This window comes from Pan troglodytes, chromosome 8 (assembly GCF_028858775.2).
Source record: "Pan troglodytes isolate AG18354 chromosome 8, NHGRI_mPanTro3-v2.0_pri, whole genome shotgun sequence".
Lineage (NCBI taxonomy): Eukaryota > Metazoa > Chordata > Mammalia > Primates > Hominidae > Pan > Pan troglodytes.
This window is the reverse complement of record NC_072406.2, coordinates 44770999-44784378: the sequence shown is the minus strand read 5'-3', so window position 1 is coordinate 44784378 and position 13380 is coordinate 44770999.

Genomic DNA, 13380 nt, shown 5'->3' with positions numbered 1-13380 from the left:
CTCATTTCATACCTTTTCTCCTCTCTTCCATGCCAACATTTCTCCACCCACAACGTACACTTTTTATTTCTCCATCAATATTTGAAAGCGAGTGATTTGTGACCAGGATTTTTTTTTTCTTAGGGTTGCATTTATAATTTACAGATTGCCTTCCTTGGGAACAAGTATTTTTTTGTATGATCTGTCTAAAAACCTCTCACCTGAATTTTGTGGTAGAAATTCTGTATTTGTTGTTGTGAGCGTGTTAAATTGATAACAAACCAAACTACTTGATAGCTAAAGCAGATTGTTTTGGGTGGGGAGAAAAAGCCCTAAATCAGAATGTTTATATTTGCCTAAAGATGTCCTTAATAATACAATATGCTTTAGATCTTGCTTATTTAGTGATTGTATACCAGGAAAACAATTAGACTCAAATCAGTGATGTTCTTGGTGTTCATGAACATATATCAAAGATTAAAATTGTCCTGTGTTTCTTGTTTCAAGGTACGTGTGTGTGTGTGTGTGTGTGTGTGTGTGTGTGAAGTCTTAAATGTTTTATTAGTCTACAGCTAATCAGTTTATTGTAATATTGTATGTAAAGTGAGATTAATGTCTTGTGTTTTCATCCTTTGTGAATTAAAAATTCTCACTTGTTTTGTAATAACAAAGCTAGTAATATTTTCCCGTCTTGACAGCTTGGTTTTATAGTAGAAAATATATTAAAAGCTGAAATAATTTATCAGTGGAATTTTATTTGTTAGTAAGTCTTCCTTCATAATGTCATTGAAAAGGTAGTTGCAGATTTAGAAAAGAAAGTATATTTAAATACATTGTCACATTCCAATTAGAAGAAAAACACTTATTTAAATTTTATAGAAATAAGAAATTTTACCCTTTACTCTGGAGAAAGTAAGTTAATTATTAAATAATCTCCAAAAAATGATGTTTATATTTTAGATAGAGACAAATCTATAAATTGTTTTTTTCCTTATGTGAAAAGCACAAATGAAATAATTTGGTGAAACTTTGGACTTAGTGGTAGATGGGTTGTGTGTTTATAACATATACACAAACGTGTGTGTGCGCTAAGTGTTTGTGCACGCCGTTGCTTACATACAAGTGAAAACTCACCAATAATGCAGATACATGGAGACCTTTTTACTATTTCAGTTTCATTCCACGCTTCTTTGCAAGCCCACAATATTGAACATTAAGATAGCAGTGGGCTGGGCGCAGTGGCTCACGCCTGTAATCCCAGCACTTTGGGAGGCCAAGGCAGGTGAATCATTTGAGGTCAAGGGTTCGAGACCAGGCTGGCCAACATGGTGAAACCCCGTCTCTACTAAAAATTCAAAAAAATTAGCCGGGCATGGTGGCAGGCGCCTGTAATCCCAGCTACTGGGAGGCTGAGTCAGGAGAATCACTTGAACCCAGGAGGTGGAGGTTGCAGTCAGCCGAGATCGCACCACTGCACTGCAGCCTGGGTAACTGTGAGACTCCGTCTCAAAAAAAAAAAAAGACAGCAGTGAAGGGAAAATAGTTATTCCATAATTGTGCCAAGAGATTTTTTCCAGCTCATGGGAGAGGCTTCTAATTAAATACTTAAACATGTAGTTTCCCATGACTCGAATTCCTCAAAGATCTTTAGGCATTTTTAAAGAAATACACAGAGGAGTCCACAACACATCTTTTTAGTAAAGAAGAAAATAAAAATAGTCCACGCTCTCACTAGTCTAATAAAAGTCAAATGTTCAAATATTGCATCTCTATAGAGAATTGAAAATGGGTAGAAAATAAGATTTTATGGAGTTTACTATTCTCCCTGAACTCCAGCCATGAGCTCTAATGATCTTCTTTTATAGAAAGCACTTCTCTGGGTAAGACTACAGAAAGTGTTTAATAGGGCCTTTAGCCTGCATGTTACAGTCTTGGAGGCGGAGCATAGTTTTTGTTGTTATTTTTTTTAAACAGTATTCCAGTGCAGCTAACATAGCACTATTAATTGCAACTTTAGTTTGAGACAAACAAAAACAAAAATCAAATGGGTGCAAAACAAAATCAACTGTCTTACAATGATGGTGTATTAGAATCTGTTGGGAATTCACAGGCTGTGTCCTCAGGCCGGGCAGAGTCAGACTTAGTATTCTAGAGAAGGGGGAGGTACAGAATGCCTAATGAGACATCTGTAACTACCAAAGACAAGGGAGTTCTCCTGAAGAATCTCAATTAGTCTGCTCAACTGAAGTTTTGTGGTCCAGTGGTGGCTGCAAGTATATTCAGCTGGATTGAGCTTTTACAAATTAGCCTTATGTGAATATAGCACTTAAATGAACTCTTTCATTTCCTTCATTGCTTCCCTTCTCCCACAGAGGGGGGGAAAAAAACGAAAGAAAGAAAGCACTTTTATGGTGCTCTCATAAACAGAGCACTTGTACAACAAGGTAACTGTTTAACAAATTACTACAATACGTATTTACAATACATGTTTTTTCTCATCGACCCTCTTCTCCCTTTATTTTATTTCCTCTCTCTTAAGGTTTTCAGAAAAGCGGTCTTTGGTAAAGATTTTTAATTATTAATGCTGGTAGCCAGATCTTTCAAGTACTTATGATAGTTGTGGCTCATACTGCAAGTAGCTTAGAAACTTGTAACACTGTCATAAATTTATATTGATGAAATCCATAGTGACATGAGAGTGACAAATGATGCTGTAGAGGTCTTCATAAACAGAACATTTGCAGAGGTGGAAATCAAAACCACTGTCAAGTCATGGTGGAGTAACCAGTGAAAATTCAGCACAGACTTCAAGGCCACCTTTTCCTCCTCGGCATTTTGAGAAATTGTTTATACAGTCATGTGACTGTTAGTGATGAGGATATGTTCTGAGAAATGTATTGGTATATGCAAACATCGTAGATTATACTTACACAAACCTAGATGTATACCAGATGCTACACCTAGGCTATATGGTATAAACTATTGCCCCTAGGCTGCAAACCTGTACAGCAGGTGACTACTGGGTACTGTAGATGATTGGAACACATTGGTAAGTATTTGTGTATCTAAACATATCTAAACAGAAAAGTTACAGTAAAAATACAGTACTATAATCTTATGGGATGACCATTGTATAAAGCAGTTTGTCATTGACTAGAACATCATTATGCAGTACATGACTGTATTTAGACAAGAAAAATGGGAATCTTGGATGCCAAAGTAATACTCTTAATGATTCATAAAGCAGGAAAGGACCTGTAGGGACCCTCACATTCACTGTTTGTTTTATAGATGAAATAACTGAGGCCCAGATTGATGTGAATGCCTAAAGTCATATGCTTAGTGACAGTATGATAAGCCTAAGGCTGAAGAGAAGTAATATTTTGATTAGCTATGTTATTTCTATTTAAAGTTTGTGATCAATTTAAAGCATATTCTGGCATGTTCAATAATACTTGAGGAACAAGTAACTTGCTTTCTGTTTCACGCTAAGCTAGTTGTTATTTATGTGGCATATTGAAACATATTTTCCTTCTATTATGTACATCTGTTATGAATATAGAAGTGGCAGGGGGTAGGTACTGCTTTTACTGGTCTCTTCTGGTTCTGGTTGCATAGGAAGTAAACTAGCATCCCTCTCTGTCCCCTGGCAAATAATCAGAATTCAGCGATTCTTTTTCTACCCACTGATATTCCTGGATAGGCCATTGTGTGTATTAATCTCTTTAATATGGATTTCTGTTTTCACTTATGTTCTAGAATGGTGCTATCCAATTACTGTAGCCACCAGCCATATGTGGCATTTTAAAAAATTGTGGCAAAATATGCATAACCTAAAATTTACCTTAGAAACCATTTTTAAGTGTACAGTTCAGTTGTATGAAGTACATTTATATTGTTATGCGACCATCATCACCATCCATCTCTAGAACTTTTTTCGTCTTGCAAAACTGAAACTCTATATCCACTAAACAATCAATCCCCATTCCCCTAGCCCCTGAGAAAACCACCATTCTACCCTGTCTGTGATTTTAACTACCTCAATCATGCAGCATATGCCTTTTTGTGACTGGCTTATTGCACTTAGCATAATGTCGTCAAGGTTCATCTATGTAGTAGCATACTGCAGGATTTCATTTTTAAGGCTTGATAATATTCCACTGTGTGTATACACCACATTTTGCTTATCCATTCATCAATGGACAGTGTTGCTTCCATGTTTGAGCTACTGTGAATAATTCTGCTATGAACATGGATGTATAAATATCTTAGAGACACTGGATTTGGCACTAATTTTTTGGATATGACACTAAAGGCAAGGCAACTAAAGAAAAAGACAAACGACTTTATAAAAATTTAAAAAATTGGTGCATCTAAAGACATTATCCTATTGATAATAACATTATCCTATTGATAATAAACAGGCAACCAGCAGAATAGGAGAAAATATTTGCAAATTGTATATATGATGAAGGATTGATATCCTTGATACAGAGAGAACTCCTAAAACTCAACAACGAGAAACCTGATTCAAAAATGGGCAAAGGACTTGAATAGACATTCTCCAAAGAAGATACACAAGGACATGAAAAGATGCCCAGCATCACTAATTATTAGAGAAATGCATATCAAAACTGAGATATCACCTTACACCCAGCAGGATGGCTGCTATCAAGAAACCAGAAAACAAGTGTTGGCAAGGATGTTGAGAAATTGGAATCCTTTTCCTCTATTGATGGGTGGGAATGTAAAATGGTACAGCCACTGTGGAAAATAGTATGGCAATTCCTCAAAAAATTAAAAATAGAGTTACCACACGATGCAGCCATTCCACTTCTGGGTACACATCCAAAAGAGTTTAAATTTACTTACAATTATATAGTACTTTAAAATTTAGTTACTCTTTGGGAGGCTGAGGTGGGCGGATCACGAGGTCAGGAGATCGAGACCATCCTCGCTAACATGGTGAAACCCTGTCTCTACTAAAAAAATACAAAAAAAAATTAGCCGGGCGTGGTGGCAGATGCCTGTAGTCCCAGCTACTCTGGAGGCTGAGGCAGGAGAATGGCGTGAACCCTGGAGGCGGAGCTTGCAGTGAGCCAAGATGGCGCCACTGCACTCCAGCCTGGGCAACAGAGCGAGACTCCTGTCTCAAAAAAAAATTTAGTTACTCTGTCAACAATAGCTACATTTCGAATGGTCAATGGAGACTTGGAGTTAATGGCCGCCATCCTGAACAGTGCAAATATGGAACAATTTCATCCTCAAAAGAAATTTCTACTGGATGGTGCTATTCTAGAAGGTTGGGATGTGGAGAATAAGCAGTTGCAAAATGCAGATTCTGCAAAATCATTTAAAAAATTAAAATATGTAATATTTTATCCATCTGCCTCATGCTTATCTCTTAAGTCCATGACACTAGGGAAGTTTAAGGAGAGAAATATATTTTTATTATAGGTGTGCTAAACTTGAATATTTGTCCCATTATATGCTCTCATATTGGGGCTGGAAGGGAGGTAAATGTGATTTAACTTCCAATACAACACCATCAAAATGCTTGCAATTTGGGCAAAAGCGGTCTGAGACCATGGCTTAATAGAAGCCTCAGTTCACATTGTTCTCTTTGGAAAATCTAGGAATGCTGTACTGTGAGATAATTAATGTTTCAGAAGTTTGTGTCACAATAGTCTTACATTTAAATTTTAGAAGTTTTTACATTGGTGAGAAAGATTTTCTAAAATTTTATTTTAGAAACTAAACAATGAAAGAAATGGTTCTAATTGGAACTTTCCCTTGGGATCTAAGCTACTTCACATTATATTTACTTCTGATTTTTAATAATACCCTGTATGAAGTAGTGAAAAACTTGAAAAACATACATAACACAACTTTTTAAATGGAAGCTGACGTCTAACCATGGATACAAGGAAATTATTGGTAATCTCAAAGCAACTCAGTAGGTCTGCACGTGATTTCTCCAGATGCATTCTAAAGTATGGAAGATGGCAGGGTATGTAGGTCTCATAGAGTAGATGATAATCAGCATTTTTTGTTTTTATTTAAATGACTATCAGATTTACGTCAAGGGTCCCAGGCCACATTCTTCCAGAGCTGGTACTCATGCATAGTTGGCTCTAGTTGAACGATGCTCTAGTTGAAGAAGCTGCTACTGATATGTTTTCAATCCTGTTATAAAAGGACTTCTATTAATAAGCACTTTAAAATTTCTAGGTAGGGAGTATAATAAGTTGTTAGTTACCCATACTGATCCAACCCATTGACAGAATGACTTAGTTCAGACTTAGGCAAATCGTAGGGTGTAGAAGCTTTGCCCTCTAGTAAACCTGACTCACCAAACACTCCTCCCATCTTCTCATTAAGCACGTTGATACAGAAAACGCTTCTCTCTGTATCCTTTCTTCTTCCTCCTTTCTCTCAGCCACCATCTCAGCAACTGTGTCTTAGACAATCAGTTGAGTGGCTACTCACAGAAGCTGTGCTAGGCCTTATTGAGGCCCCTGTGTCCAGAGTGTTCAGTTTCCTTGGAGAAGATGGACTTAAAGAGGAATCAAAGGCTTCTAGGGAAGACAGCACCACTGTGTTGAAAAGGAAACTCAACCTTTTCTGTCATAAGGGAAACCGCAATATCCTTGGATGACATCGTTCTGACTGCAGGGGTAACCTGAATTCAACCTGTTTGTTAGGGAACCAGATCTGATGTGACATTTCTGACATCTAGCTACATGTAATGACTGCTGTCTCTGGTCATGCCCTTGTCTCCTGACCTGTTAATATTAGCCAAATTGATTGCCTGAACATTGCCAGTAACAGTGACTGGACCTCCCTGTCGATCTTATCACTCTTGCCAATGCCTGTAGCATATTCAGTTGGCATTAGGTTCCATGAAAGCAGTATCACGCAATGTGAGATTGCTGTTTTAAATAATGGGTAGTACTGAAATATCTCCCACTGAATAAGAGGTTGGGAAGAGAGCCCTTCTTTAAGAATCTACTGCAGAATGAGTTTCAGACTACCAAAATGTCTTAGAGATAGCAACATGAGACTTGATGTTGCGCATTAAATATTTAATTGCTTACAGAAATAAGATGAAGTGAGGGCCAGCAAGGAGAAAATAGAGTCCTTAATGACTATAAACACTGACAAATGAAGGCTTAGTACCATTTACAATAGAATAATGAGGAAAACATAGGCGAAAATTTAATGTTTTCAACAGTCATATTGGTGGTATTCTGCCTGGTGTGTATGTAGCATATGATTAAACAAATGAGTACATATTGGATATTTTAATTCTATCATCTCGAGTCCTTGGCAATCAGGTTTCTAAGAATGGAACAAGGTGGTAAGTTAAAGTAAAAACTTTGTGGTCTTTAATTTGAATTGGGAGTATCAATATGATGTCATGAGATATTTAATCTATGTGTCTATGTGTTTATGTATGTAACTGATCACTGAAAAGGTGTAACAAGAATGACCAACTGGGGGAGCATCCTTAGCACCTGGGTTTTGACCTTGAAATAGAATTTCTCATTAAAAGAAACCAAGGCATTTTGGAGATACGGCTGATTCCAGGTGTGGAACGGGAAACGTGGAAGATGATCCTGAAAGAATTGTCATAGCAAGGAAGTGATCAAATGTTAGCAGGATCTTGTCAAAAGAATTCTGGAGGCGACTTGAAGATCCCACTGGCCAAAAATGGATAGTTGGAGCTTCAATAATAATAGTTGGCAATGAATTGAAACTCACTGATATGTTTACACCCATGAATTAATAATATCAAAAGAGGAGGATGAGAGGGAATAAATTCATATCTTCTTGAAAACTGATGATAAAGAATCAAACATTTATTTGGCCTATCCTGTATGCACTTGACCACTAAGTATCCATATGGCAGATGAGGGAAAGTACCTCTATATAAAAGTTTCCGACCGGGCGTGGTGGCTCACGCCTGTAATCCCAGCACTTTGGGAGGTCCAGGCGGTCGGATCACGAGGTCAGGAGATTGAGACCATCCTGGCTAACACGGTGAAACCCTGTCTCTACTAAAAATACAAAAAATTAACTGGGCCTGGTGGTGGGCGCCTGTAGTCCCAGCTACTCGGGAGACTGAGGCAGGAGAATGGCGTGAACCCAGGAGGCCGGAGCTTGCAGTGAGCCGAGATCGCGCCACTGCACTCCAGTCTGGGTGACAGAGCGAGACTCCGCCTCAAAATAAATAAATAAAAAGTTTCCAACTAATAATTGAAATTATTATCATCCACTTTATACTCCCCATTGATTTAATAAATCTGTGTATTAAGCATCAATGGCTGCTAGCATCATCAAAAGAGAAATAACTAGATATTACATGCTTCCTGATGGAAGAAAACAAGACCTCTTATGGTCTTATCAAAGCAATTGAACCTTAAATCTGAATCAGGCTTTGAATGTAGCTTCCAGAAAATATAAAAGATGGAGAGCTACATCCTGCCTATGAAATCAAGAAGACTCAGACCGAGAAACAACTTGTCAAAGGGTCTGGCTTTCTCAACAAATAACACTGTAAGGAAAAGAAAGGATTGGAGAGGAGCTCCATAAACTTGCCTATTATTTTATTTCAGCTGAGACTTGGGCATCATTTAAAACCAATGAAATAGTCAAAACTTAATTCTTTATTATTTTATCATATTTTACTATTATCTCTGCTTTTAAGGTTATTTCACAGATATTAAGGTACCTGTGTGGTGGAAATACTATACAATGGTGTACTTTACACTTTTTCCCAGTTCTACATTAGTGACGTCAAGGTGGTTTGAAATTGGCAGTTTGGTGGTGGCAGTATTTAGACCAAATCAGGGATGGTTTACTGTTTGGTCAATTTGTCTAGACTTAAAAAGGTGATGGGGAAAATGTTAATGCAGATTAAAATTTAAAATGTGTCTGTAGCTGTTACATGGTGAACAACACAAGAAATTGAGGAAATATTCTTCCAGTGTTCAAAAACTATGATCTGATTCAGCAAAGAAGCCAGATATATCATGGACAAATGAGTGAAGTTCTGACATGTGTTGATTGTCTTTTGTCTTATTTGTTAATGTGAATAAAAATATCAACCAACATTCATGCCAGATTACACTTGTGAACCAATTGCAATCACAGGATGGCTAGAGATAGAAGAATTTGGGAAAAATAAAAAGATTCTTTGTGAATAAATTGGTTATGTGGAATTAGCAATAAGGAGTATTATCTATTTTATTTATATTAGCTACATTTATTATACACTTATGTATGTGTGTGGATTTTGTGCCAGTTGTTAAACATTTACCAGCTCACCCCTGGAAACATGGCATGTAATAAATGTTAGTTGTTTTTATTAGTAGTATGGCAATAACACGATGCTGGTCCCTGCGAAGGGATAATGTTTCTAAAGACCAAATGTTTGGCAGGAAAGTAAACTGATCAAGATGACTTAAATTTTAAAGATGAGTTAAATTATATATGCCAAGGAAGGCCATCACTGAACTGAAAGAACTTATGTAACAGAAGCACTATGCAATACACTGAAGTCATCTTTACAATAAAGGCTGTTTGGGCCCAATATTTTACTTCCAGGTATCTATGAAAGGCAGAGCATTGAAAAAATAGAATGAACATCATGCCTTGTTAGAAATTAAATATCCCATAGATGCAGCAGAGGTTACAAAATGAACATGCAGAATTTATAACCATAAAATGGCCATCGATCCATTAGGTCCAAATGAAGTAGATTGAATAGGAAAGACAAGTTGTGTGATACCTAAATAAGACATTCATCTATAAAGAAATCCATAAATCTACGGATCAGGAGAATGATGAGCGTTTAAGTGTTGCTAAAAGGAAATATGTGACACTTAGGATAATTATATGATAACACTCACCTATTTGGAAAGATTTGGATGATGTTTGCTTAGTACGGATTATATTATAACAACAACATACACAGAAATGACCTGTAGGGTTAAGGGCCTTCAACCATCCTGACATCTGCTAAAAGTTGAGTCCTGGAATTGAGTCCCACCTTGTTTATGTTTTCAGAGGGGGAGTAGCTGTGTGCATTATTTTAATAAATAAAGAGCTAGTTGGTGGTCTGGGAATGACAGGATGCCTGGGAGACAGTGATTCCTGTATCTTACAGTACATAATGGCAAGGAAATGAAATACGGGATTTAGTCAACCATGCATGGAGTCTGATTTCAGCAAACTCAGTGAAAATTCTTATGGCTCAAGAGGTTAAACTGAATTATTTGGAAAAAGTGAGATTTCAAGTACAGATGACCCTCCTTAGATTACACATTGGCAGTTTCAACCAACCGAGGATGGAAAATATTTTTTAAATAGCAAAAATAACCATACAACCATAAAAATGACACAAATAAGAATATGCTATAACAACTATATAACATATACTTGTATTAAGTATTATAAGCGATCTAGAGATGATTTAACATATACAGATGTACAGAGGATGTGACTAGGTTATAGGCAGATACATTATTTTATATAAGGGACTTGGGCATCTGCAGATTGGGTCCTGGAACCAATCTCAAACAAATGTTGAGGGACAACTGTATACAAATAATGAAAGGCCAAGTGGGAAGAGACAAACTAAAATAACTGGTATGCTTGCATAGGAAGACCTCTGGTGAACACAGATTCCAAGGGATGAACTAAAGTTGACTGTGTGGAGCACATAAACTGATCATAAAAGAGTAAAAGTTTATAAAAATATTAGGAAGGTTAAAATTCCTAGTGAACTTTCAGAAAATGCTAGTCAACAAAGAATGCCATTAAATTATATTCAGATCCAGAAGTATGAGAACTGCTACATCTCCAATGAGCAGAATTTTATTTTATTTTATTTTATTTTATATTTTATTTTATTTTATTTTTTAAGACAGAGTCTCACTCTGTTGCCCAGGCTGGAGTGCAGTGGCATGATATCTGCTCACTGCAACCTCTGCCTCCGGGGTTCAAGTGATTCTCCTGCCTCAGCCTCCCAAGTAGCTGGGATTATAGGAGCCAGCCATCACACCCGGCTAATTTTTCTATTTTTAGTAGAGACAAGGTTTCACCATGTTGCCCAGTCTGGTCTCGAACTCCTGGCCTCAAATTTTCCACCCACCTCATCCTCCCAAAGTGCTGGGATTACAGGCGTGAGCCACTGTCCCCAGCCAGAATTATCTTAAAACAGGGAAGGATAAAATAAATAATGTAGAGATGGGATAAAAAAGCTAAGAACAGCTATGGAAAGAAATGAAAAGTTTTCAATGCATCTATCTCCAGGGCGAGGCCAACTACATTTTAGTATGTTTCTGCTTCTTGAAGAAATTGCAGATGGAATCCCAGAGCATGTGTCAATGATGTTTGGTAAATAATAGAGGAAATATTCAGAAGCATCAAGGTGAATACTTTTTTTCCAGTATAGAAAAAAGGTTTGCTCAATGGAAAGTATGCTACATATCCAATCTTAGATTCAGCAAAGCCTGTGGCAAAATTGCACATAATATCCTACGGAGAAGGAGATAAAAACTTCAGCTTCTGGTACTTTTAAAGAAATACACAGCTGTCAAATAACTGTTGAGAGTGTTGATAAGTGGCTTGGTGGTATACTATGAGAATAATTGAGTGGCCCAAGACTTTGTCTTAATACCATGGTATTAAAACTTTATTAATGACTTAAAGCATAAAAATCTGCAGATGACAGAACTGGGACGATTAAGCAATGTGGCTCACAATCAATATGCAAAATTATATTAATCGACTTATGCTCCTGCAGTGGTGGATTAACTGATATCAGGTGATTCCTCCAACTGAGAACTAGAAAAGCTGATAATATTTTATTTATTTATTTATTTATTTATTTATTTTTAATTTATTTAGAGACAGAGTCTCACTCTGTCACCCAGGCTGTAGTGCAATGGCACGATCTCGGCTCACTGCAGCCTCCACCTCCTGGGTTCAAGCGATTCTTCTGCCTCAGCCTCCCAGGTAGCTGGGATTACAGGCACACACCACCATGCCCGGCTAATTTTTTTAGTAGATATGGGTTTTCCCCATGTTGCCCAGGCTGGTCTCGAACTCCTTGCCTCAAGTGATCCGCCCAGCTCGGCCTCCCAAAGTGTTGGGGTTACAGGCATGAGCCACCGCTCCCTGGCCAGCTTACACTGCTTCTGTTCAGCTTCTTGACTCAGGATAACATTTTGTGATTCATCCAGGTATTTGTATGTATCACAGTCTTTTCCTTTTTACTGCTGGTAGCATTACATTGTATGCCTACACTACAATTTATGTATACTTTCATCTGTTGGTATTTATGTTGTCAGGGGAGAAAACTTACTGAGAATGAGGCACAAGAATGGTAAGATGTGTCATATTATGATAGGGATATGGGATATGCATTTGTTGAAATTCATCAAATTATACACTTCAGATCTGTGCATTTATCTGCATGAAAATTAGGCCACAATTAAAACAAGGGAAAATATATTGAAAATTTTAAAAAGTTACCTTCTCTGGAAGACTATAACATCATCCAGAATACTGCAGTGTTTGGCGTTCAATAATAAGAGCAGGCATGTAATAAAGCAATAATTGACCAAAACCAAGAGGAAAAGCAGACAATAGAAACAGTTATACATGAGATCCAAATATTGGACTTAATCCAAAGCTATGATTAATATGTTCAAGAAATTATATGAAAATATTAATAATTTCAGCAGGAAACTAAAAATTACAATAAGATTTAAATGGAAATTCTGAGACTGAAAAATAGAGTAATTGAAATTAAGAATTTAATAGATGAGTTTGCAGATAGATTAGACAAAACTAAAGAGGCAAGCCAGAAGATATGTCAAAGAAATAGCCAGACTGAAACTCAAAGGCAAAAAAGGATAAGAAAAAAAAAAAAAAGAAAGAAATGACTGTAAGGGTTATATGCGACATGGCAAAAAAATAATAATAACATACATACAGTGATAGTTCCGGGAAAGGTGGGACAGAATATGAGAAAAGCACTATTTGAAGAGATAATGGCTGAGAATTTTCCAAAATAGATTTAAAAATTATTAAGCATAGATTGAGGAAGTTCTACAAACCAAAGCAGGATAAAGACAAAACCACATCTTAGACACATCATAGGGAAACTCCCCAAAAATATAGCCAAAAGAAAAAAGGACATATTACTTTTAAATGAGCAACAATAAGATTGACAGCTGACTTTTAAACAAAAACTATAGAATGCTGAAATTAAACTGCCAATCTGGAATCTATACTCAACAGTAATATCCTTCACAGAGGAAGAATAAAAAAGATAATTTTCAGAAGAATAAAAATGGAGAGAATTCGCCACTAGCAATTTTTTCCCTG